Here is a 27,785-nt window from a genome sequence, read left to right as displayed (position 1 = left end):
GACTACTGAAGTCGCTGATGTGGAGAACCTGGCAGGAGGTGGCAACACAATGCACCTAATATGAAAAACGTTTGTTTTAGGGAGTGTCCGGATACTTTTGATCACATAGTGTAAATGCTGAGCGCTTTACTAATGCGAAATCAAGATATGGAATAGCTCAGTTTAAAAATGGATGTATTCCTTAAAATTACTGCGATAGAAACTTTGCGCATTATAAGTGACGCAGCCACTTTAACTGCAAGAGCATTTACAGTATTATATATTTGACAATTTGCAAGACTGAAATAAAAGCAGGACGATATGTTTTTAAATATGATCTCAGTGTTTTTCGTATTTCCACATTACAAGCGAATGTACACTTAACATGCGTCTCAAAAGTAGACAAATGATGAATTCCTTACTTTCCTGAAATGTTCTACCGTACATGAACGTATCTGTGGGATTTAGAACACAAGTTCTGAGGATATCAGTACCGTTGTATTGTTATCATCGTTGCAATAAACTTTCTAAAAGAAATAAAAATCCTGTTATAAGGAAAATATGTACACAGCGCCACAGGTAATATTGCACGGATACATGGTTGGCTGGATGTAGATGAAAGTATGGAGCCCATTTCCATCAGGGCAACTTATAAAAATTCTGAAATCGTTACATCATTTATTCACATCAGAATTTTATGTTAACATGTTGCATGTCGCATAACAGATCGATAAGTATACTTATATGGATATGATGTCTGTTCTTTCGGACTTGGGCGAAAGAACAGACACCATATTCATGTAAGTATATAGATCTGGCAATACCAACCATGACCTTCTTCTTCTGTGCGGATGTACACGTATTACCCGAACTCTTACGGGCCTTGGTAAGAATGTCTTCCACGAGTAATGAGTACGTTGGGTAGGGACACTACGCATGTAGTGTGTGGACATACAAGGTGGGAATGTGGGTCTCGCGGGAGGCGCGCTCGAGATAGACCCTGCAGTTGCACCATCCTCTGTGCCCTCTGGGGCTCAGATGGACCCCGGCACGGCAGCTCAGCGTGTTCGGTCAGAGAGCTGGCTGGTCTCTGTAATTAAAAAAAAACTGAGTGAAGGGATCATCAACTAACTTTAACGGATGTCATGTGACGTCCCCTACGACCAAATACAACGAACAAACCGCAAAAAAAAAAAAAAAAGATGGATGGAGCGTCTGCCATGTAAGCAGAAGATCCCGGGTTCGAGTCCCGGTCGGGGCACACATTTTCACCTGTCCCCGTTGATATCTATCAACGCCCATCAGCAGTTGAAGGTATTAATGTATGATTCTAATTTAGATCGATAAGTATTTTATGGCATGACGAACAAGCAAGCCAAGAAATTGTATATGCTTCACAGATGGCTTTTGTTTCTTTATCTGCTGTACAGTATTCAATATCTTGCATAAAAATAGGTGAGACGTAAAAGAAATATACGTTTCCTGTTATTTAACAATTCGTTTTCATATTACGAATAGAAGTACCATAATTTATCTTCATGACAGTCTGTGTAACAGGTACTGAACATGAAAATGACCGTGTCTCCACCGATGGTTACCGTCTTAGCTGCGTAACGTTTCATAATTTAAACCATCCTACTCAAAAGAAAACGCGAAAACACATGGGAGGGATGGTGTTGTGCTGAACTAGCACTGACACAGTAGACCTTGGAAAATCATGAATAATAATAATAATCATAAGAATGACGGAAGGCAGGAAGTCAACATCATATCGCCTTAACAGAACGACGCTACAGTACCTGATGGCTCGACTGAAAATGGTATAATTGGAATTAAGAAAATGTAATGGAAAACTACAGAGCGTTCAAAATTAGATTTACAATGTAGGGTCCTTTGACTGCTCTGGGTGTGTTAAGGCACCACGTGCTTTTGTCACTTGGTTCTTTGATGAGTTCATGGATGCCACTAATCCACAGATCAGGAGCTATAGACGTGCACACGCTCGACGCGTTGTCAGCGCCTTTGCTTCACGACAACGCGCCGACGTGGCCAGCCGCTCAGGCCTCTGTGTGCTCCGGATGCGTGAGAGCGCGAGCCACTTAGCGGCCAGGTACGGTAGGGCGATCAAGCAGCCGCATTTGCACCCCGGCAGATTTCCATCGCTCGGCCTGTCTGCGTTTGCTGATACGATCTTACTGGAGTTGCTGCTTTCATCTCCGTATTTGACTGAGAAAATGGTACGTCGTTTCTGTAGAGAGAAAGAAATGATGAACATGGTGATAGGCAATTAAACCTAGTACTTGACGCAACAGAATAAAACAAAACAGAAGAAGTCCGACGCCTGCATATGAACACCATTGCAGTAGCGCTGCTGGGGAGACTAGATGGCAAGCTGCTATACTTTGTAAATAAACAGATGATTTTGATACAAATTGAAACAACTGAGCATTTAGTTATATTGCCATTACATCTTGTGAGATAACAGCAAATAGGTTTCGATTAAAGCTGAGTGTTCCACACATAATATCTAAAATATTAATGTACGCAACACCACAATATTATTTTTAACGAGATATTAAATGCTGCTAAAATTATCTCTTTTTACAGAATAAAAATATGATTAGATCTATACCTCGATAAGTAAAAGAGTTTATAGTTTTAATCATATGATGGTAAATGCACCTCGCTGGGTGCTGTCGGTTTCAAGGAACCTCGTTCCGACATCTTGAACCGTTTACGGAAAAGATGGATCTTAGCACCAAATGATTAACGATGCTGTGGCCAGAACACTGGATGCAATAGGCACAGCTGTCCCCAATATCTTGAGAACGTTGATATATGCCGCTCTGTTCTCAGCTTTAAAACCACTTTAGAAAGTGTTGGCTATATTACATACGGTGCAATCAGTGTCCTAAAACGAATCATACGCAAAGTCTACGCAGTGACTTTGCCCATAATCAAAAATCTTAAAACGTCGCTCAGTATTCTATTTAACTGGTTGCAGCACTGCAACTAACACGAATAATTGAAAGAAATTCAGTAATTTGTAACATGTCAAAGAACCAAATCTAATTGGCAGTCAGTTTTCTTAAAATCGGATTATAAGTATCTCATTAGCGGTCAGCATCTCCACTCAACCGTGTCATAGACAATTCATGATCGGTATCAATAAATGCGGAACGAAAAATGTTATTACTGTGCTTCCCAACGACCGTCAGTATATTAGAGCGATATCACTGATAGATTCAACATTTCCATGAATTATTATACACTGAAGCGGTTGAGAAACTAGTACTAGCAGGTGTATTCAAATTCGGAGATATGTAAAGAGGATGAATACGGCGCCACGGTCGGCAACGCCAATTTAACACAACAGCTGTTAAATCGGTTGCTACTGCCACAATGGCAGGTTATCAAGATTTAAGTGAGTTTGAACGTTGTGTTATAGTCTGCGCAAAAGCGATGGGTCACAGCATCTCCCAGGTAGCCAATTCGGGAATTTTCCCGTACGGCCATTTCACGAGTGAGCCGTGAATGTCAGGAATCCGGTTAAACATCAAATCTCCGTCATCACTGCGGCCGGAAAAAGATCCTGCAAGAACGGGACCAACAACGACTGAAGAGAATCGTTCAACGTGATAAAAGTGCAACTCTTCCACAAATTTCTCCAGATTTCAATGCTGGGCCATCAATAAGTCTCAGAGTGCGAACCATTTAATGAAACATCTTTCACCAACTGCGACATAATCGCGTGTACAAACGGTGATCCAATACTGTAAAATGCTTTATTATTCCAGTCTCTGATCACAAATGAATTCTTTAGACCATGACGGTTTCATTCTGTAATCACCATCTTCAGATCTTTTTTACACCATGTCCTAAAGTTATGTATAAATATAACCAGCATAGCATATTTATATGTTTTGACGATGCCATTATGGCCTAATCACCTTAGGACATGGTGTTAAAAAGATCTGAAGATGGTCATAACAGACTGAAACCGGTCATCGTCTAAAGAATTCATTTGTGATCAGAGACTGGAATAATAAAGCATTTTAATGAAACATAATTGATATGGGCTTTCGGAGCTGAAGGCCCACTAGAGTATCCTAAATGACTAGACAACAAAAAACTTTACGCCACACCTAGGCCCGTCCACACCGACAGTGGACTGTTTATGACTGGAAACATGTTGCTTGATCGGACGAGTCTCGTCTCAAATTGTACCGTGCGGATGGACGTATATGGATGTGGAAACTATATCATGAATCCCTATACCCTGTATGTCGGCATGGGACTGTTCGTGCTGGTGGACGCAGTGTAATGGTCTGAGTCGTGTGCAGTTGGAATGATATGGGACCCTTAACATATCTACATACGACTCTGACAGGCGGCACGTACGTAAGCATCATGTCTGATTACCTGCTCCCATTCATGTCCACTGTGCTTTCCGCTGGACTTGAGCAATTCCAGCAGGACAATGACACACCCCACACGTCAGAAATTGCTACAGAGTGGCTCCAGCAGCACTCTTCTGAGTTTAAACACTTCCACTGTCCACCAGAGTCCCCAGACGAACATTACTGAGCATATCGGGGATGACTTGTAACGTGCTGTTCAGAAGAGATCTCCACCCCATGGTACTCTTCCGGATTTATGGGCAGCCCTGCAGGATTCATGGTGTCAGTTCCCTCTAGCACTACTTCAGACATTAGTTGGGTCCATGCCACGTCATGCTGCCGCACTTCTGCGTGCTCGCGTGGGCCCTACACGATTTTAAGCAGGTTTACAAATTTATTTGGCTCTTCAAATGCAGTTGTGAAAATATGTAGGACAGCAGGTTTGCAGAAGAACACATATGAAAGAACATTGAGTTCTTCAGTTCCTGAGTTCAACCTAAAGTGACACTTAGTATCCGTCATACAATAACGTCATAATCATCATCATCATCATTTAAGACTGATTGTGCCTTTCAGCGTTCAGTCTGGAGCATAGTCCCCCTTATAAAATTCCTCCATGATCCCCTATACAGTGCTGACATTGGTGCCTCTTCTGATGTTAAGCCTATTACTTCAAAATCATTCATAACCGAATCCAGGTATCTTTTCCTTGGTCTGCCCCGACTCCTCCTACCCTCTACTGCTGAACCCATGAGTCTCTTGGGTAACCTTGCTTCTCCCATGCGTGTAACATGACCCCACCATCTAAGCCTGTTCGCCCTGACTGCTACATCTATAGAGTTCATTCCCAGTTTTTCTTTGATTTCCTCATTGTGGACACCCTCCTGCCATTGTTCCCATCTACTAGTACCTGCAATCATCCTAGCTACTTTCATATCCGTAACCTCAACCTTGTTTATAAGGTAACCTGAATCCACCCAGCTTTCGCTCCCATACAACAAAGTTGGTCGAAAGATTGAACGGTGCACAGATAACTTAGTCTTGGTACTGACTTCCTTCTTGCAGAAGAGAGTAGATCGTAGCTGAGCGCTCACTGCGTTAGCTTTGCTACACCTCGCTTCCAGTTCTTTCACTATGTTGCCATCCTGTGAGAATATGCATCCTAAGTACTTGAAACCGTCCACCTGTTCTAACTTTGTTCCTCCTATTTGGCACTCAATCCGTTTATATCTCTTTCCCACTGACATTACTTTCGTTTTGGAGATGCTAATCTTCATACCATAGTCCTTACATTTCTGATTTAGCTCCGAAATATTACTTTGCAAACTTTCTATCGAATCTGCCATCACAACTAAGTCATCCACATACGCAAGACTGCTTATTTTGTGTTCACATATCTTAATCTCACCCAGCCAGTCTATTGTTTTCAACATATGATCCATAAATAATATGAACAACAGTGGAGACAGGTTGCAATCTTGTCTTACCCCTGAAACTACTCTGAACCATGAACTCAATTTACCGTCAACTCTAACTGCTGCCTGACTATCCATGTAAAGACCTTTAATTGCTTGCAAAAGTTTGCCTCCTATTCCATAATCTCGTAGAACAGACAATAACTTCCTCCTAGGAACCCGGTCATATGCCTCTTCTAGATGTATAAAGCATAGATACAATTCCCTGTTCCACTCATAACACTTCTCCATTATTTGCTGTAGGCTAAAGATCTGGTCCTGACAACCTCTAAGTGGCCTAAACCCAAACTGATTTTCATCCAATTGGTCCTCAACCAATACTCGCACTTTTCTTTCAACAATACCTGAGAAGATTTTACCCACAACGCTGATTAAAGTGATACCTCTGTAGTTGTTACAATCTTTTCTGTTTCCATGTTTAAAGATTGGTGCGATTACAGCTTTCGTCCAGTCTGATGGAACCTGTCCCGACTCCCAGGCCATTTCAATTATCCTGTGTAGCCATTTAAGACCTGACATTCCACTGTATTTGATGAGTTCCGTCTTAATTTCATACACCCCGACTGCTTTATTGCACTGCAATCTATTGACCATTTTCTCCACTTCTTCGAATGTGATCCTATTTCTATCATCATTCCTATCCCATTGTACCTCGAAATCTGAAACACTACTGATCGTATTTTCACCTACATTGAGCAACTCTTCAAAATATTCCCTCCGTCTGCCTAAGGAATCCACAGCATTCACCAGCAGTTTTCCTGACCTGTCCAAAATACTTGTCATTTCCTTCTTACCTCCCTTTCGAAGACTGCTAATTACACTCCAGAATGGTTTTCCAGCACCTTGACCCAAGGTCTCCAACCTGTTTCCAAAGCCTTCCCAAGATTTCTTCTTGGATGCTGCAGTTATCTGTTTGGCTTTGTTTCTTTCTTCGACGTAACTTTCTCTGTGTACCTGAGTTCTAGTATGTAACCATTTTTGATATGCCTTCTTTTTTCTTTTACAGGCTGCCTTGACTGTGTCATTCCACCAAGCTGTTTGCTTCATCCTACCTTTACACACTACTGTTCCAAGACATTCTTTAGCCACTTCTAGTACTGTGCCCCTGTACCTTGTCCATTTCTTTTCCAATGACTGTAATTGACTACATTCAACTAACTGGTACCTTTCTGAGATCATTGTTATGTACTTGTGCCAGATTTCCTTATCATGAAGTTTCTCCACTCTTATCCTCCTACATATGGACCTGACCTCCTGCACTTTCGGCCTCACAGTCCCAATTTCACTGCAGATTAAATAATGATCAGTGTCATCAAAGAATCCCCCGAATACACGTGTCCCCCACAGCCTTCCTGAATTCCTGATCTGTTATTAAATAGTCAATGACAGATCTGGTTCCCCTGCCTTCCCATGTATACCGGTGAATGTTCTTATGTTTCGAAAAGGAGTTTGTGATTACTAAGCCCATACTCGCACAGAATCCAAGAGTTGTTTCCCGTTCCTGTTGGCCTCCATACCCTCTCAAAATTTACCCATAACATTTTCATACCCTTCTGTTCGATTTCCAATCCTGGCATTAAAATCACCCATGAGCAGAACACTGTCCTTGTCCTTTACTCTAACAACTACATCACTGAGTGCGTCATAAAAACTATTCATCTTATCTTGATCTGTCCCTTCACAATGCGAATATACTGACACAATCCTAATTTTCTTGCTAGACACAATAGCGTCCGACTAGAAATTTCAAAAATGTGGTTCAATTGGCTCTGAGTACTATGGGACCTAACTTCTGAGGTCATGAGTCCTCTAGAACTTAGAACTACTTAAACCTAACTAAGGACATCACACCCATCCATGCCCGAGGCACGATTCGAACCTACGACCGAAGTTGTCACGCGGTTGGAGACTGAAGCGCCTAGAACCGCTCGGCACAATGGCCGGCAGATATTTCAGAAATGATATAATAGGTGTAAAATGTATCTGTATGTATGTCTTTGCAGTCATTGTTGTAGGAGACCTTTAAAGTGAAAAACTTAAGTTTTAGGGTATACTTTACTTTTTTTGTATCGGGGGGGGGGGGGGAGCAAATCCTGAACGGCAGACGAGACGGTTACGCCCAGTCACCCTAAATATTTAGCACAGGGGAGCTGGGACGTGCGGCAGAAGCAATTTACAGCTAGCAGCCCAAGCACATGCAGTGATATAGGACGCAACAAAGCCGCTTTCTCCACGGTATACAGTGAGCACCTTTGTAGCAGTCAAAGGGTTGAGGATCCCAAAACGCTCAAAACTGCATGCACCAACTCTGAAAAATATATAATGCGAGCAGCATATTGCAAACAATTACACAACTGCGACAAACCATAGGACGATATCAGTTCGCACGGTACAAATCGAGAGAATCAGACTTGGAGCTACCATCGTTTGAAGACATTACAGAAAACATGAAACAGTTTAGAAACGATAATTCATCTGGTTAAGGCAATATAGTTTCAGAATTAGGTATGCACTCTGGTGACAATAACCGTTCCTAACCAAAATAATTCAGGAAATGTACGAAATATTACCTTGTCAGATGGATGGACGTCTTCTGTAATACACCTCCTACATAAAACAGGAGATCAACGAGATACTAACAATTATAGAAGCACTCGCTCCTGCCACTAGGCGTTAAAACCCGGCCTACACACTTTTAAGCAGAACAGAAAAAATACTTGATCCACAGTTAGGAGACTCCCAGTGACGGGTCAGGAACAGCAGACCTCACGACAAACTAGGCAGAAACGTTAGGCACATCTCTGACATTAATAAAATCAGAATCGTTAAATATCTGGTAATTTTCTACTTACAGTAATATAACATTTGACAATGGAAAGAGTTTGGAATAGACAGCAAAACAACACAAACAATTGAAGCAACTTCAACCAACGTAATACCAAAGTAAAATACATGGGGCACGTGTCATATTTTTGAAAGAATAGGAGCAGTAATACAAGATGTCTTGTAGCACTGAATTTTAACTGTGCGTTAGAGAAAGTTGTGAAAGTGGTTAGAGAATGGATGAAGGCCATGAACACTAGTGATATAGAACTCGGAATAAGCCAAATAACATCACTGCAGATTGTTTACGATCTGCAGATGACATGGTGCTTATTACAGATTCATATGAAACTGAACAGCTTCTATGAAGTTTGGAAGGTAGAAGATGAAGTACTTGCAGAATTAGAGCTGTGAGGACGCATCTCGAGTCGTGCTTTGGTAGCTCACCTGGCGGAGCACTTTCCCGTGAAAGACGAAGTTCCGGAGTTCGAGTCTCGGCCCGGCACACAGTCTTAATCTGCCAGGAAGTTTCATATCAACGCACACTCCACTGCAGAGTGAAAATCTCGTTCATTTGAAACTGCGTAAGATAACATTAAAGAACTACAACTTCAAGCGACAAATGCAAGCTTACAAATATCGTTTTAAAAACAAAGTTCACAATAAAAATCCGTAACGCACCTGAAAAACTTAAAATAAATAATACAGTATCATAAGTAGTATTTCTAAAAACATAGGGAAATGCATATCAGAGAAAATGCAGGAAAGGACTCCAAAAGAGCGCTGAATAAATCAAATGTAGAGAGCGTTTGATATAAGAAGCCTACACACTAAAAATTGTTTTCTTCTATAGCTAAAAATTCAAAAATCACGAAGGAAGGGTCAGAGCAGAAATTCTCTATGTCGCGAAAAGTCTGAAACTGATTATGAAAACAGCACAAAATATTAGAGGAAAACTGGAAAAACAATGGTAGGAAACATACTAGGAATATCAGAATGCAGATTATGATCTAATATATAACTTTATCAGCCAGTTCAAATGTTAACAGATGTTATGCGAGAAATAACAGCACAAGTCTGTAGACACGTTCCAAGGATGAACTAGGCAAATCTTCGGCTAAACAAACAATTAAAACACCAGAACCTCATACCCGAAACAAGCAGAAACAGATATAAACCGGAAAGAAGCAGAAGACATGGTAAAGAACCAGTCGAAATTACATGGTTTCAGGACAGGAGAAAGCAAGAATTTCAAGTGAGTGGGCACAAGTAGAGAATGAACAACAATCTCAAAGAATAACGGAAGTTTAGTCCCAAAGGAAACTACACTTGAAAACAAAGAAGCTGAAGCTCAGTTGATTTAACTACTTTGTAAGAAATGGTAATTCTAAATTTAACATCTAATCTGTGTCCGTTAATAATGATTAATTAGTACAAATTTGTTATGAAAAGGGTACATTCAGATCTTTAAGGAAATAAGGTTTGTCTTGGGTGTAGATGCCCTCCAGACATATAGCCAGTATTGTTATAGAAGAGACTTCATTTATATCGAGACTGAGTTTTCATGTTTCATGATTTGGCAGATGTTCCTGCCAAGAACCTCAAATTAGTAATTAATGATATACATTGTTGTAGCTATGATTTCCGAAATGATAAAACAGTCGAAAACTATATCCTGATTAGTGTCAAAAAGTTTACATCCGCAAATTCCAGTTATCATGCACCTCTTTAAGATTTTTTATAGTGAACAAATTGTCAAAACTGTGGAACGCCTAAGTGGGATGCCTTTGAGTGCGAATTTTTGTATGTCATACAACTTTAAACATTAATATCATACGGAAAATAAAATCTTTTGCAGACAGAACTAAGTAATGTTAGTAGTCCCCAGGCACTGCCGTGGAACGTTGCACATAGGGTGGGTCGAGAGACAAAACCCGAATCGCACGCCCTGGCGGTGGTATAACGTCATGGAAGTTATCGATGACGGGCTCTAGAGGCGAAAAACAGGTTAGAATCGCTTCATACGCAATCGACTGCATGTCCGTTATCGGATTCCGCTCTCCAACATACGTAATTCTCTGTCAAAGCTGAACGGCTTTGACCCCGAGCACCGACCAGGCTGTGTCTTCATTTTATCTTTTATGGCCGTCCTGTCGATAGCCACATCGTTTGAAATGGAGCTTTTGCTCAGATGTGACACAGCTCTGGAAGAAAATCGCTTCTGAAGTAGTCGACCGTTGTACAGGACTGGAGCTGAGGAAGTTCTACCGAAGGACTTAAAGATGCCGAGGACCAAGTCAAGACGCGTAGAAATATTGACAGGAACTTAAAATTACGTTGATCGCATCTCCAGAACTAAATACGAGATTTACGCAAGAGACATCGTTTCAGAATGTCCTTAGTTGTGTAAAGATTTTTATACGTCTTTTGTCGCTTGTTAAGTTTGCACTTCAACGTTATTGATGGAGTGGATTTAAAAGCTTGATGCAACAACTATAATACGTAAAGCCATATGTTTAAGAAAAATCATCTTTGTCGGAAAACCCTAATAATTCGTCATAGGATCGTAAACTAAAGCTTAAGTACCTCAATCAATGTACATCCTTGACATCAATAAATAAAATAAAAAAACGCGTATTACAGAGAATCACTTCGTATGGTTGTTAAGCAACTACGAATTCACAGATACTGATTAATGAATTTTCATTGACTTTGTAAACCTCTACCCACTGATATGTCTAATTGAATGTATGTTCACTGCAAACAGAATTAGATACCTAGCTCGCTAATATGCCGCAGAGTTTCACAATGGTCAAATAATACTGTAGTTTCTTGGTAGTATGATTTAACAGTTAAGCTGACGTCACTCGCTGCCTACACAGAAACTTTCATAGCCCTGGCACGCTTAAAAGCTTTGTTCCCACGGGGCATGAAACGCTAGCTCCAATCATTATGTCGAGGGACACTTTCCTTGTGAACGAAGGGTAGTGAGTATCATCCTGACGTCACAAGCTTGAGGGATGAGCTTCAAATCCGGAGTGTTTGTTTTAGAGTCGTGAGTTAGCCTCTTCCTGTTTTTGCATCATACTAAACATGTAGAGCTAAAAACGACAATATGACAACTGCTGCTAAACGTCGTGTGATGAAGTAGAAAGTGTTAAACTTGACAGTTTCTCGAACGTTACGCTGCCAAGCAATTCTTGTATGATGTAAGCAGCGAAGAGTACACAGATAGCGATGTCAGAATGGCAGCTGCCAAAAGAATCAGTGCTGCACTAAAAATTTCAGGATTCGGGCTAAAGAAAGTAATCCCAAAAATTAAGAACTTGAGGAGTTGGTATTGCCAAGAACTTAAAAAAAATACAGCATAGAGAGAAATGTGTGGAGCTGCTACTGACGACATTCTTTAAGGAAAAGTCTTATAGTTGGGGAAAAGAAGATCAATCCCCTCACGCAGCCATTCCTGTAGCAACACCCAACACTATCAAATCTCTGAAGTGAAATAAAGATTTATGTTTCCATTTTCAAAACTTCGTAATTTTTCGAAATAACATCTTTTTTATAATGATTATACAAATTAGTAGGTATATTACAGAAACTGTACCATCTTTCATTCGTATTATAGTATTTAGGATTAGAAACACTATTTTCATATCATAAAACATAATTAGCATTTACTTTGCAGCGAATGCAAATTGAGCTGACCTTGTACAAATTAACTGATCGTAACACTGACACTGACATGCTCTACAGTTCTGTATTTGGAACGTCATAGGGCAGTACACTTCTCCAGGGCACAGCATATTTGCTATAAAAGTAATCACACTATCGATCACGAACTTGTTGTGCCTGTCGACGAGGTTGTCTGTGGGCAATATGCAGAAGGTTATGTGGGCCAGCAATTCCTTCTTGACACGAGGACCTAGGGAAAAGTCGATGGTTCTCAGACTCGAAGCCAACAAAACATTGAGAGAAGATTTTTCATTTTCCACAAACAATTTTGCAACGAGCAACAGGCTAGTACTAATCCGTTCATTTATTGTTTTTCTAACGATATTGTTTCTTGAAATACTTTCAATTTTCTCACAAGTAAGAATAAAGTATTTTCTACAACTCTTTGAACCTTTGAAACACCATAGTCTTACATTTCTTTCTTTTCCAGGCATGTTATGCCGACTGTAAGATTTCATCAAATGCGGTTTTCGAGGAAACGTATAATCCCCTACGATTGCACAATCAGCTGGCATTACATGGGAATGTGTCACAAAAGGGTTGTACAATGAGCTGTTTTGACATGTGCCTCCATCAGAATTTCCTCATTTCGCTCCAAAATCAGCATACGGGAAACAATACACAGAATTAGTTAACACATGCAGTAAAAAACTGAAACTGTTTTTGTAATTGTAATAATCGGATTCAGCAGCAGAAGGGGTTTGAATAAACAACGTATTTCTGTCCAGAGCTTCATCACAGCCTTGAAAGTCTTATCGCTCTCTGAACCCATACTCTGCATTTTTCTCTTTGTCTAAAGTTGCTGGCGCATGGAAGAAAATACAGTTTTAATTGCATATGTTACCTTCCAGCTCAACTGAACAATCACAAATGGAGAACTCACAATCCCCATCTTTAGAGTTAAGTGCTGTTAATGTTCTCAATGAGACCACACCAACTACGTCATAGATCCCAGCAGGAACTACGATGGCAAGGCAGTACTATAATGAAAAGCATCTTCAATTAATTGTGTACATTGAGTGCACTTATGTTTTTAATGCAGGAACGTTTTACAGATGAGTTAATTTAATTACATTGATTAATTATTTCACACTGAAAATCTTTATAAATATAATATAATAAAATAAGTTACACAGTAATCAATTTAATTAATTTGCATAATATAAAATAATATACATCATAATGAAAATATTTATTAGTATAATGTAATATCATATATAATTAGTTCATATAATATAATCTAATGTAAGTAATTTAATTAATTCTTAAAAATGCTTGAGCACTAAGAACACACCAAGTGTGCTTAACATACCCACTTACTACTGTATTTAAGAATGCAAGGAAGTTTGTAACACACTACAATTAATTTACAAAAAAATTAGAAAAGATTTTCAGCCCTAATTAAAATCTACACAGAACAATATAAAATTTTCACTTATATGGGCATTTTGAGTGCACTAGAGCTACCTTAAAAATAATTTGAGACTCCAAATCATTATTTATTCCTTTATATAATCAATTGATCGATGAAAGGAGGAAGTACAAAAATGTTCTGGTCAACTCAGGAATACAGGTATACATGTCGCTGAGGAATGAAATAAATAGGAAGTGCTTGCAAGCTAAGACGCAATGGATGCAGGAAAAATGTTAACACATCGAAAAAGAACTAATTGTCAGAAGGACAGACTCAGCATGCAGGAAAGTCTAAACAACCTTCAGTGATATTAAAAGCAGGCATGGTAACATGAAGAGTGCAATGGGAATTCCACTGTTAGATGCAGAGGAAATAGCGGAGAGATTAAAAAAATACATTGAAAGCCTCTGTGAGGGGGAAGATTTGTATGATGTGTTAGAAGAAGAAACAGGAGAAGAAGAGACACGAGATTCAGTATTAGGATCAGAATTTAAAAGGGCAATTGAGGAATTAAGATCAAATAAGACAGAAAGGACTGATAACACTGCATCAGAATTTCTAAAACCATTCGGGGAGGTGGCAACAATACGACTATTCACACTGGTGTATAGAATGTATGAGTTGGGCGACATACCATCTGACTTTTGAGAATAGCATCATCTGCAAAATTCCAAAGCGAGAAAGAGCTGACAAGTGCAAGAATTATGACAATCAGTTTAACAGCTCATGAATCCAAGTTGTTTACAAGAGTAATGTGCAGAAGAATGAAGAAGAAAATTGAGGATGCTGTAGATGGCGATCAGATAGTCACGAGAGAACCATTCTGACATTGCTGTTAGTAATGAAAGTAAGACTAAAGAAAAATCAAGATATGTTCATGTGATACGGAAATCTGGAAAAAGTGTTTGACAATGTAAAATGGTGCAAGATGTTCGAAATTCTGAGAAAAGTAGGGGTAAGCTGTAGGGAGAGACATGTCACATACAATATGTACGACAGCCAAGAGGGAATAATAATAGTAGAAGACCAAGAAAGAAGTTCTCGTACTAAACATTGTATAAGACAAAGATGTAGCCTCTTGGCCCTACTGTTCACTCTGTACATCAAGGAAGAAATGATGGTAATAACAGAAAAGTTCGGCAGTTGAATAACATCCATGGTGAAAGTATATCAAGATAAGGTTTGCTCATGCCATTGCTATCTTGAGTGGAAGTGGGGAAGAATTACATGGTCTGCCGAATGGGATGAACAGTGTAATGAGTAAAGAGTATGGCCTGAGACTAAATTGAAGAAAGACGAAGGTAATGAGAAGTAGTAGAAATGAGAACAGCGAGAAACTTAACATCAAGATTGATGGTCACGAAGTAGATGAAGTGAAGGAATTCTGCTACCTAGGCAGTAAGATAACCAAAGAATGATGGAGCAAGGAGGACACCAAAAGCGGACTAGAAATGGCAAAAAGGGCATTCCTGGCCAAGAGATGTCTACTGATATCAAATTTCGAACATAATTTGGGGAAGAAATTTCTTAGAATGTATGTCTGGAGCACAGCCTTGTGTGGTAGTGAAACATGGATCTAAGGGAAAACGGAAACGGAAGAGAATAGAAGCATTTGAGAAGTATGGCTACAGACGAATGTTGAAAATTAGACAGAGATTGGAATACATTCAGCAAATATTTCAGGACATAGGCTGCACGTGCTACTCTGAGATGAAGAGGTTAGCACAGGAGTGGAATTCGTGGCGAGCCGCTGAAACAAGTCAGAACGCTGATAAAAAAAGAAATATATATCGTCAAGAAAGTAGCAGCATAATCTTTTGGCGACTTTTGAAAGAAAGATGGTGTTTCATTTCATTTCACTGCACTGGCTCTTTCTGCTGAACATCATTGTTGGACTGTGAACTAGGATGCTAACTGTTGTCCACCCATTATAATCCTCTGGCAGCATCTTTACAACAACTTGTGTAGATGGTAGAGCTGCTGAGAGTGAATTCTCGTCTTCTTCCAAATGGGCTCGAGCAGTGGACAATGATAATAATTGACAGTAGTATTGGCTGGTCGAATAATCCTGTAGCTATTCAGCTGTGCCTCACAAGGCAAGGAAATAACATTCACAATTCGTATATACAAGTCCATTACCTCCACTTTTCTGTCTATAATGCTTCTGACATTAATGGTCCAAACAAAAGAAAGGGTCATCTCTAGCAAGAAGCCATATGCTTGAATCTTTCTGGTATCTCAACTGCAGATTTGTCAGCACTCATTTAATTGTAGGATTCTGTATCTCTGAATGAACAAAAATGGACTTGTACCACTATTGAAATTAACCCTTCATTTGAGCAATGAAAGTGATTCAAGAACAAAAATGATATACATCGTTGTTTCCTGAATCAGCTATGGCAGGTAAAGCTGTGGAGGAAACTGTGGTTTCATACCATGGAGCAACATTCCAGCCATGCCACATAGCGATAAATACGTGTCATTCGATGTCAGTAATTACATTCATCAATTAACCTTGCTAGAGACAGGAACTACAAAATGTCTCCCACAAGTTAGCATAAAAAAACAGTCAGTTGAACAGATTGATTTTCGTTAATTTTTCATCCAGATATTAACCGATTTTAAAAATTCAAAACACTAACATAATTACATGAAAGGGTATCCAGAAAAGATAATTAACACAATCCACAAATTAAAAAGTTTGAGTATGTATTCTGTGTTGAGAATACCATGCCAAATTTTTGTTACCATGCATGACTATTTAGAGAAGTGTCTTTCGGTACCTTATTGTTAAACATAGCCACCAATTTGATCATTGTCTTCTGACTTTTAACATTATTTTTTCTGCAAGTCATGTTAATCGTACATAGGATAATTTGTTATGAAATTAGAAGGATTTACGTCAACATCGCTTTTCAGTTGAGTAACGCTTTTAGAATCGAGAAAAGCATCATAAGCAATCTGATTATAATCTGGTGGTTCTAAATTACATGCTCCTTGAAGTAATACTTAGTTTACTAACTTTTTCAAATTTAGACTATGCATCTTTAAATCATCACACAGTGATGAATCAGTCAATTGGTTATTTTATCGATTAGTGTGAAACACAACAGAAAATCCTGTTTAGTTGTAGAAATTCGTGAAATCTAGCTTCCACTTAATCTTGCTACCTCAACTGTTAGTAGTTCATAGAAAAATATTGGAATCTTAGGATATTTATGTAAATTTTCTCGTTGTTCAAGCTCATAATTTAGTTCATATCTAACCACAGGTACACGGATTTCCATAGATGATACTACCGAATTACCTTATTCTGAAAGTGAATCTTTTAGTGCGATTATAGCTTTAATGTAATCAGGTCATCTACAAAGAGCATGTCCAGCAATCGAACTCCATGAAAAATTAGATTAAGGTCCCCTTTCATAGAATTTCTTGATAGGCACCAAAGAAATCACATAGAATATTGAATGGACAAGGCACTTCATTATCATCACTCTTCCCTTTACTGTTGTTAAGTATATGTCATTCCATACCAGTCTTATCATTAAGAGATAAAGTCAAACAACAGAACTGATGAGTAAGAGACTGTATTCTAGTTTTCATATTATTTCCTTTCTTTATGGATGTACACTAAATAGCTTTGGCACATAATAATGAATTAATTTTTATTGGATTTTTCATCATTAGTTGGATAACCTGTACCATCAGCTCAGACAATACTGAAGCTCATCTACAACTGAGCATGATTAAAATGAAGCCAGCCATTTAATGCATTTATCTTAGTTACTGTATCCTTATGATTTTTAGATTGCTTTTTTTTTTGTTTCTCATTCACAGGGAATGAAAAGAAGAACTGCTTTGTTTTGTTCACTATTTGTTAAAGATAAATATTTATTTAGCTATTTCTAAAATATCTATCACACAAGCTACACTGAAGAGAATTGTTTTATTATTTGATCAATTACAGTTATTTTTCATTCCTGCAATATATCAAAAATTGGAATACACACAAGATAATGTTGTTCATGAATTGTTGGTCTACAAACTTCAGCATTGGACTTAAATGAAGCAATAATATTAGTTTCTTGATCAAAATGTTAGTGTGATTCATAAACATATTACCTAGATTCGAGCTAAAATAAAATAAATATAGAGTAATTCAAATATACGAAATTTAGGAATATCATTACCAACTACTTTCAGCATCACCTTCAATAATTAGTTAGCTACAGCCAAGCACACTTCGAATACTATCTTTTATATCCATCTATTATCGAGCATCACTCTCAATAATATTTCTATTTAAAATTTCATTGGCTTTATTGTGAAAATTTGGCTGTTTTGAATACGTTAATATTCCCAGCTTTTTCTTCTATATTGGCCAACAGCAAGTTCTACATTTCTTCTTCACAATCATGTAATATTTGGAGTTAAAAATATTGTATGAAAACTAACTAGTGTAGAATTATAAAAATTTGCAAGTAACTAAAGTTAATCTTTTTCTTGAACATATGACTATACTAAACTGAGATAGAAACTTAATTAAGATTAACAAAATTTTATTTAATTGAATGAAAACAGATTGGGAATCAAAAATAATAACTGCAGAGAATAAATCAAAAATAAACACTGTAAATTTTTACCTAATTCTATTCAGTGTGCTGTAATAGATTAGGGATTGACAATTATATTCTAGCTCCAGGAGCGAATAAAATAAACCACTTGTATATTTATTCAAAAGATTTAAGTCAACTAAAGCATCAAGAATTTATAAAAGTGTGTAAGAAGTTGAAGACAAAACGAAATGAGAAGATTACTACATTTATTGAAAAGAATGGAGAAATTATATCACTAGATCATTGCCAAGGTAATTCATTTGTAGTGTTCGAACATTTAATACACACAAATCAAAATGAAGTTCCAGAATATTTTGCTAGATGAAACTCAGAATATTCAAAGCTACCAAAACTATTAGTAAGGCATATCGTCATTTCTTAAAATATTTTTGGTCAAAACAATAAAAATTTAAACCGAATTTATAATAGGATTGTTGTTGGTGATTAATATTTCTGTGATTTTAACGATATGTGTCGTAAATGGTGATCAGTTTATAATATTTACAATTGGTGTGACTAGGAAATCTAATGAAGGGAAATACAGATATTATAGAAAAGGTTTCATCAAATTTTTTGTTTACAATATGCTACTGCATATCTATTACACTGTTACGATGTTATTTTACTTGAATATACAAATAAATTTAAAGATGCTCTTGGCTATATAATGGAATACAAAGAATTAGAAAAAATGGTCACTATTACACTATTTGTTTTCGAGTTAAGAAAGAAGCTAAATGTGGGCCACATTCATATAGTGGCTATTTTTTTGGTATGTGTAAAAATAAAACGCATTACCTTACTAATTTTTTTTAAATTCATTCATAAAAATAAGTTTTATTAATATTTTTTATTCTTTGTCCTTTATCATTCCGAAATATGACATAGGAGTTGTTAGGAAACCTAACTGACATAGAAATAATTGAAAAATCGAAAAATTGAAAGATAGATTCAAGTTTTGGAAGAAACAACTATAACATCAAGGGAATACGAAAAATTTATAAAAGATGATCAGCATGTTATGGATGCAATCGAAAAATTTAAGTAAAAAATACAAACTTTTGGCGATAATGTACACAAGGCTATTAAAGAAAGCATAGACACTGAAAAACAAATGGTTTCATATTGTCAAACAATTTTAGAAGAACATGGAGATGTTTGAGGATGTGAGTGATATACACATGGGTGGTTTGATTGTCACCCTAGTAAATACATCATAATTAGATGAGAGAATAGCTAGATGAGGTCAGGCAATGTATCTGCTGGATGAAGCTCGCTAAAATTGGTATTGCATATTGATATATTTACAATTTAGAGGAAGGCCACAACTTCAGCTAGTTGCAAGAAAGGAAAAATGTTAAGAGATGCATCACTCAGCAGAAATCTTAACAGCAACAACAGTTAAAGGAATAATATATAAAAGGAGAAAATTAGGTAAGAGCTTAGATATTGACGATAGGTGTTGGGGACTACAAAAATATTTATCCTTATAAAAAATTTAATCTATATAATGAATAACTTAAGCACTCAATATACTTTACTATCTAGTCTCAAAATTAAACCAATATCAATTAAAATTGATTTCAATGGTGATAAGTTACATAGCATTGATAACTTTATTACTAATACAGGAAAAAGACACATAAAAAATAATTACCGAGTATCTAACCAAAAAAAAATAAGGTCAGGAGTAACAAAACAGAGGATTTCTCGCCTTATTATTGGCAGAATTACCATACTTAGTAACTATTGGTTCACTATTTGGTGGTGCAGCTGGTATTGTGAAAGCATTAGTGGACAAGAAACATGGTCATGCAGAATTAGAAGGACAAGGAAGATATAAATTACCAATGGAGAAGAAAGCTGGTACCAAAACAAAAAACAGCAATAAATAATTCTGATGTATCTTTATTGATTACTTTTGCTGCAGAAAAAATTGCTACAGAATTAAAAATCATATCAAATAGTCTATTCATCCTAGGGAACACGAATCTCAGGTACATACTTTAGATACATGTAATCATGTCAGCTGACATGAATTTTTTATTTTAAGAATAAAGATACAAAATTTAATTTGATTCATTTCGAGGAAATGTTGTTCAAGAAGTGGCTATATATCTTTGTTGAACTGGGTTATGCTGTACTAGGCCAGGAATACAAAATTTTAATGAAGCCATTTTTGCCCACTTGCATTTACTTGTGTTATAATTGTTTTCAGTTAATTTCAAGTTTAATGATATATATAATTTAATAAATTAACATTCTCCAATGTAAGCTATTGTCTAAAGGCAGCCACTAGATCAATGAGAAAATAAACTTATAAATAGTAAAATATACAGTAAATAACAGAAGATATTGAATAAAATATTAGAAAATAAATAAATTGCAAAAAAAATTTATGAAACTCTTAAGCAACTGTTAAAATGGTGTTTATAATAAATGTGCAGAACTAAACTCTTTAGTAGATGGAAAAATAGAGGGCATAAATAAGCAATTTGAATGTAACATTTTTAAAGCATCAGAGAGTTATACTGATTTTAAAGGTAATAGACTGGTAGATATAAAAGATCCTGTAAATTATTATGATGCACTCAGCAAACAATATTTAGAAAATGAGTGTGTCAACTAAAGGAGAATGACTTTAACCCACAATTTTGTCCATGACTAAACATTCTCATTACAAATGCTGGATACAAAAACATTCTAGACATTACAGTAAAAGAAACAGTTTCTGATAGTGATCTATAAGACTATCATAAAGAGATATATAACTCTAAATTATTGTATACACAGATGTGGTGTAATGGAAATTAATCTGTTTGATAACAAAATAACTGAATTTCCTTTTGTGACTGGTGGATGAAGAAAGACATAATTTTCAGTAAAAGGTTGTTGTTATACGTAAAATCACATCATAGAAAAAGATTTATCATTAACATATTTAGTTAAATGTGTTTTATAATGTGTATGAAATAAAAATGGCATAAATCAAATTATCTTACTATAAAATTAAAAGGTACGTTTAAAGCTGTTGCAGCAGATTCGAAAATATATTATTTGGTGAAATTCAGTCTTATATAAATGTGTAACGTTTCAAAATTTAATATTTGGTGTCTTAAATGTAAAAAAACATACTGACGCAAATGATCCACATATAACAACAACAAAACAAGTTTAGACAAAGAACTGAACAAATGTGTTCATTATATAAAAGCAAAAGGGGAAGCTCATTACAAAATGTTGTATGAGAAACTGTGAGAAAAACTCCTACTCCTAATATTTGTGAAGAATTTAATAATGACTTACATAAACCAATGAGAAAAGAATTTAAAAGAAGAAATGCACTTTCTCTTTGTACAGGTTGTTTATGGAAAAGAGATATCGGCAAATGGATAATGGTAAACTGAAAGGAATTTCAAAAGTAAAGAAACAATATATATATATATATATATATATATATATATATATATATATATATATATATATATATATTCGTTAACTGTAATCCACACTTATTTCAAAATACACTTGGTTGATACCAGTTACATATAAAAGAAGTAGAAATATTTCATGAACTTTTAAGAAAATTTTGAAGCACTGATGACTAAGATATTTATGAACAGGCAAAGGTAAAGAAATCATATGTAATGAAAAGATTAGGAATAAATTCGCTCATTATGATAATTGCAAGCTGACTGACCAACTCAAATATTGGTTGATGAATACCATTTCTCAAGGAATTAAACAATTAATTTGAATCCAGAAGAAGTGAGAGAAATCATATGCCAGCCCTCTTCATATTTTTATGGTAACAGACATAATGTTGGCGATAAAATTAGAATTAGCGAACTGCGATGTGTTTTTAAAAAAGATTATATAGATAAATGGTGAACAGAAATTTTTAAAATTAAATCTATTCATTCTAATCCGAATGATATATATAGAATAATGGCACTGTATGGTGAAAAAAGGAAGTTTTCATGATTATGAATGGCAGAAGACAAATCTGCAAATGAATATGTAGTTGAAGAACTTTTAGAAAGGAAAGGAGATGATTTCTATGTTAATGGTTGTGATTTCATTATTCAAATATTACTTAGGTGATACGGATAACATTAATTTACAAATTGTTTGCCTTCTTTTTTGGTGATAAAATTAATTATTTTTAATCAGAACCCAATAATTCCAAATACCATGTTATGAAGTGAAGTGAACGGTTGGTTCACCCATGTACCATAAAAAATTTTACAATTTTATTTCACTATAAGTAAGACACAGCAAATCACGGATCTCAAAGTATTGGAAAGTGGATGATTCGCCTACCATGATGAACCAAATAATTTGGATCAGTATATCTGCCATATGTAAAAAAGATATTTTTAACATTTCTAAAAGAGATTGCTACACCTTTTTCAATTTTTTTTCAGTATATACAGTAATTAATTCTGTAAAAATCATTTGATTCAGTTCCTCTCACATTTAGTTGTACAGGTTAACTGCGGAGGTTTAGATTCTACTGTTATCATTTCTACACACTTTGAGTGTCTACCTTCAAGTATCATTCTTCTTTGACAACTACTCACACAAGAACTAAATTCATGTTATTGGAAATACAACAATTAGATAAAGAAGTGTAGGTAGCAGCAATTTTACAGAAGGAAAACGTAGTTAGCTGCCACAAACATTTTATTTGAAAGCATTAAAGGAACCTTGCTTCCCACACTGTGCACAGGAAAATAAATGTTACTTAGGTGTGATTCCAGATATCAAATATTATTTTGCTGACAATATATAACTTAAAGATAGTGAAGTAGTCAAGTGTTTAAAGAAAACTTTGTTGTAAATGAAGAAACAAATTAATGAGTATTGTAATTCTGAATTAGTTGTAAGAGGGTCATTCAATAACAAAAGAGACAAATTGGTCAGGAGAGAAAAGCATTTATTTTAAAATACCAAATTCGTTTCTACTTTTCAACATGTTGTTGTTGTTGTTGTGGTCTTCAGTCCTGAGACTGGTTTGATGCAGCTCTCCATGCTACTCAATCCTGTGCAAGCTTCTTCATCTCCTAGTACCTACTGCAACCTACATCCTTCTGAATCTGCTTAGTGTATTGATCTCTTGGTCTCCCTCTAGGATTTTTACCCTCCACGCTGCCCTCCAATGCTAAATTGGTGATCCCTTGATGCCTCAAAACATGTCCTACCAACCGATCTTTCTTCTAGTCAAGTTGTGCCACAAACTTCTCTTCTCCCCAATCCAATTCAATACCTCCTCATTAGTTACGTGATCTACCCACCTTATCTTCAGCATTCATCTGTAGCACCACATTTCGAAAGCTTCTATTCTCTTCTTGTCCACACTGGTTATCGTCCATGTTTCACTTCCATACATGGCTACACTCCATACAATTACTTTCTCCATACAAATACTTTCAACATAAACCCTTTGAATATGTATCCCCTTGCTCCAACGAGCTACAAGCTTATCTTTTCTAGCTACAAAGAATTCTTTATCTTCATGTTTGAACCAATTTCTCAGGATACTCTTCACATCCTCGTTGTCCTATAACTTGTTCCCACATAATGCCTCCTTCAGTTCACCAAACACATTGAAATCTCTACATGCTAAATCAGGACTGTAAGGGGCATGAGGCAGTACTTTGCAGATCATTTTGTTGATGGTTTCACGGGTTAGTTGAGCGATTTGAGGACATGCGTTGTCTTGCTGGAGCACCACACCTCTTCTCTGAGATCCACGACATTTCTCCCTCATGCCTGGCTTCACCTTGTTTAAAAGCAAATCCGAAGATTATTAGCTGTTCATTGTAGGCTGCTGTTGGAGGTAATCACAAGAAATGCGACTTTCAACATCCCAAAACACCGTCAACATGACTTTTCCTGCTGATGTCGGGGTATGAATTTTTTCTTGCAGGTGAGATGGTGTGCTTCCACTCCATGCTTCGTGTCTTTGATTCTGGCTCATAATATTGAACCAAAGTTCGATCAAAAGTTAAAATTTTGTTGAGGAAGTGCTCACCTTCTCTTTCACAACGTTCCTTAAGCTCTTCACACACTCTCAAAATTGCTTCCCTGTGTAGCCGCCTCAACTCCCTTGGGACCTATCTTGCACATGTTTTTTGGTATTTCAGCTTGTTACAGATAATTTTATGAACTGTACCAGTTCTAACCTGAACCCTATCAACTATCATTTCCACAGTCACACGGTAGTTCAAATGGTTCAAATGGCTCTGAGCACTATGGGACTCAACTGGTGAGGTCATTAGTCCTCTAGAACTTAGAACTAGTTAAACCTAACCAACCTAAGGACATCACACACATCCATGCCCGAGGCAGGATTCGAACCTGCGACCGTAGCGGTCTCGCGGTTCCAGACTGCAGCGCCAGAACCGCGCGGCCCACACGGTAGTCAACACGAATAATGTCATCATTTCGACTTTCAAATGAGGGATCTGAAACAGCAACTGGTCGGCCAGAATGGAGTTTGTCAGTCACTAAGTCACGAACATTTTGTAACTGCTCTACCAACTTGTAAATATTTGCATGATTCATACAAACTTCACCAAGAAAGTCAGACATTCTACAGTAAATATTAACTGTTATCCCAGCTTCAGCAAGTAAGAAACCAACAGCAGAACATTGTGCAACTAAACTGGATGTTTCAAGCAGACTCTCCATCTTGAAATGTATTTTTGAGATTATAAACAAAACAGTGTCGATACATCACCTGATCAGGGCTCATCCCAGAGATGCCAACTGTGAGGTAACAGGAAGGTTGTGGTGCCTTGAAAATAGTTCGGAATTGGCGTGGCCACATGTACCGCTTGGCAAGCTGGGGCTTGTCAGCGACTGTGTGGTTAGCCAAACAAGAGGAATATCCCTAGTGTGTGGTCCAGGCTGAACACATGGCTGGAAATTCCATGTTAACACTGTTATGCAGAATGGGTTGTGTGTTGATGAAGATGATTTGTATGTTGTGGAGTGGCAAAGATGGCGGACTTTGTGAAACATTAATGGTAGACGTTAGACAGCTCATGCAGAAATAATAGCCAGAGGAATGGTGATACCATTACCCTTATTTGCACGAGGATTCTGAAGGTGTAATCTGATTTTCATTATGTTTATTAGCTTTAAGTTTAGTATCTGACGATAAAGTAAACAAGTAACACCCAGCAATGAAAATCGAAACGGTTCATACGGTTTTCACGATCGATGTGTCTTTAGAAAGCTATTTGGGTAAACCTAAATTGGTATAAATTACGGGCATGTAACTTGAATAGTGCAAGAGTTAGTGGCGGTCAAAGTGGCCGATTAATATTGATCGCGTCCGGCCATAAGTATGCCATAGTTACACGAAAAAACCGTTGCAGAATGCCTATAAAATTTTTTATTCATCTATGCCTTTGTTTACATCTGATATATACTATTCATCAAGAAATTGGTTAAATCTTTACTGTGTTTTAGAAAGAACAGGGACATTATGCTACTGGCCCACTTTCTGTTTCTATTCCATTCACATATGTTTATTTGATTTGTTTATGTATTTAATAATGTGTATTAGAGCTTGTTTATGGTCCAGCTGTAGGAATATTTATTTACTATCAAGTTATTTAAATGTAAATCTAGTATTTTGAATGTATTTCATTAAGTTTGTGATCGTGCTTTGGTTTGGAGACATGGTTGGAGCGCTCCAGCCAATCACAGCGATCATCTCCAAAAAGGACATGTGGAGAAACGTATAGTGGTTAGAGAGTAGCATCGATTCCAGGGAGGCTTTGATAAAGAAGCCAATGCCGCTTATCAGTACCATGGCTGTTTATCTCATGTTTGTGGAAAAGTATTAAGGCAAATTATTGACAACAAAAATCAAGGATCAATAGGCTATCTGTATCAAATGTCATTAACAAGAAGTACAGAAATATGGAATTCTGGATATAATTTAATAAAGATGGGGAAATGTAATGGGTTTAATTCAGTAGTGAACAAGTAATTAAGAAATTACAACAATTACCTATAGTTGTCAAACAACTGTATCCAAAAGTTGCTTTTTATGGAGGCCATACAAATGGAATTAAATTAAGAGCTAGAGCAGATGGTGCGAACAAAAAAATCAGATATAGATATATTGTTGTGTGTGGTCTCTATCCAACTGTATATTTTTGTGATTATTATCCTGCAGGCATCCCACAAAAACATATCTGCCATGACGTTATTTTAAAAATAATATGGACTGTATCATCCTGTTTTCACTGTACAAATGAAGATTAATAAAATGAATAAAGTTTTTTCCTTTAGGTGTAAAATGTGTCAAAGAAAGAATCATTAGATGTTATCACAATGACGATAAAAGGAGTTTTAGTGGAACTTTGACAAACGCCAATGTAAATAGACATATAGAAATGAGATATGGAAATTTAGATACCTATGAAGTGTGGGATTTTATAAAAGGAAGCAATGTGCAGTTTATAAATAATACTTCATGAAATAGCTCCCTATGAATGTGAAAATAATAAGATGTATAACAAATATATAAAAGAAAAAAAAATTGGTACTGATTCAGATCCTGAACAGTCAAAAGAAAATCCCAGAGAATGAACTTTTGCTAAGGTATGTATAAATTCAGTATGGGGAAAATTAGGACAATGACAAAATGAGTACATCTAAGTATGTGACAGATTTAGAATCATTTCGTAAGACACTATTGGATAATCAATTACATGACATAGTCAAGAATTAGATTATTGAAAATATGGTTTAAATGAATAACTACTTTATGGGTTATTATGTAGAAAATATTATGACTACAAACATTTTTGTTGCAGCATTCACTACATCAAGTGCAAGACTCATATTATATGATATGTTAATAAGCTAAAAAAACTGTTATATTCTCAGATACAAAATGTGTATTACACATTGATAATGATGAAAATACGGTGGAAACAGATTGTGTTTTAAGCTGATTCATGCATGAAATAGGAAATAACTGGATTACAGATTGGACACCAACTGGACCTATACATTGTTACTTTGGGAAAAATGTTGAAAATAAGGAGAAAATAGTATATGCATTCACTTTAAACTATATGAACATTCAAAAGCTGAATTGTTAAAAGATTAATTGTGAATGATGTGAAAGAAAAGTTAGAAAGGCAGTACAACAAAATATACAAATAATAAAACTTTAATAAACAGACCTGTTCAGAAATTACTGTAATTTGAGTATGATGAAAAAAATAGTCCTAGAAAATTATGATGCAGTAAGTAAGAGATTTCGGATTTAATTTAATTTAAAAAAATGTATTCTCTTTAAACATAAGTCTTCTTG

The sequence above is a fragment of the Schistocerca piceifrons genome, chromosome 5, assembly GCF_021461385.2.
Source record: "Schistocerca piceifrons isolate TAMUIC-IGC-003096 chromosome 5, iqSchPice1.1, whole genome shotgun sequence".
NCBI classification, from domain to species: Eukaryota; Metazoa; Arthropoda; class Insecta; order Orthoptera; family Acrididae; genus Schistocerca; species Schistocerca piceifrons.
The sequence above is the reverse complement of the archived record's forward strand: the minus strand, read 5'-3'. Positions refer to the sequence as shown.